General features: G+C 42.3%; 1 non-coding gene across 1 annotated transcript; it reads left to right on the forward strand.

The window, feature by feature from the left end:
* The first annotated feature begins 207 nt into the window (after positions 1–207).
* Positions 208–282, forward strand: Trnas-cga (transfer RNA serine (anticodon CGA)). The gene has a single exon. It is a non-coding gene; the product is annotated as a tRNA-Ser (tRNA).
* Positions 283–1,259: the final 977 nt, after the last annotated feature.

Genomic DNA, 1,259 nt, shown 5'->3' on the forward strand with positions numbered 1-1,259 from the left:
CCTTTCGCGGGCAAGTGCTCTACCAACTGAGCTACCGAAGCACGACTCACGCCCGGTACTCACAGCTTTACTTCTGCCAGTACCTCGTCTCCTACCTTCCAAACTTTACAGAAGCTCTCCTGGTTCGCAGGAGAGCTTCTGTAAAGTTTGGAAGGTAGGAGACGAGGTACTGGCAGAAGTAAAGCTGTGAGTACCGGGCGTGAGTCGTGCTTCGATAGCTCAGTTGGTAGAGCACTTGCCCGCGAAAGGCAAAGGACCCGAGTTCGAGTCTCGGTTGGGCACACAGTTTTAATCTGCCAGGAAGTTTCATATCAGCGCACACTCCGCTGCAGAGTGAAATTCTCATTCTGGACTATAGAAGTAGTTTCCCAAGAACGGGTTGTTTCCCTGTCTACGGAATCCTTTTCATGTTAATATCAAACATCAGTAATTGCTCGTAGATTACATTAAAACTAAAGTAATTGATGAAGACATTACTTGATAACAAAAACGCACTGCCTTTCTTCATTTATTTGCGCCTAGAAATGGCTATCGAGTACTGCCAAACCAAAAAGCAAGAGATCTTACTGCCTTGCAATATACGTCGCTGTCAGTTCTTCCATATGATTTGGTCGACATGACCTGTTTCAAGTTGTGTATGACAGACAATGTTTCATAAAATGACTTGTTTTCCTTTGCAATAAACAGAAAGATTTTCATTCTAAGCTATCCAAGTACAAAATTTTCGCAATATTAGTTGAAATTTAATATTCGCTTCTGTAATCTATGAAAGTATTTCACAGTTGCAAAACTCGCATCCGACTCATTGACCTTACACTTAGTCGCTGACTGTAAACTCTAGCTCAGAGTGACACCAGATTAAGTAACCTAATGTAGCGAAGACTGTTTGCCAGTGCTCTTTCTGACCTGAAAATACGCAATTCACTCATTGGGCTCCATAAGTACACTGTAAAAGTAATTTCTGTGTGTATGCAATGCATACGGATGAGAATTTAGCGGTGCTCTCTCTTACACTTCTGTATACAATATGCCTGACCTAAAAGGGCCCTTTATCATTACAGGTCCTGGGCAGTGCAACATCATACTGACAACAGTAATGTGCTTATACTGACAACCTGACTGTTCGTTTTACCTGATTTTGTAATCATTTAAATAAAACAACATGGCCTTCAAGTCGGAGGCATTTCGTCCCCCTTTTCCTCGTGTGAAATTTGTCAGTAAGCTTTTTGCCTTCCAACCAGTGAAATGCGGGAGAGTAC

Source organism: Schistocerca serialis, chromosome 4 (assembly GCF_023864345.2).
Source record: "Schistocerca serialis cubense isolate TAMUIC-IGC-003099 chromosome 4, iqSchSeri2.2, whole genome shotgun sequence".
Classification (NCBI taxonomy): domain Eukaryota; kingdom Metazoa; phylum Arthropoda; class Insecta; order Orthoptera; family Acrididae; genus Schistocerca; species Schistocerca serialis.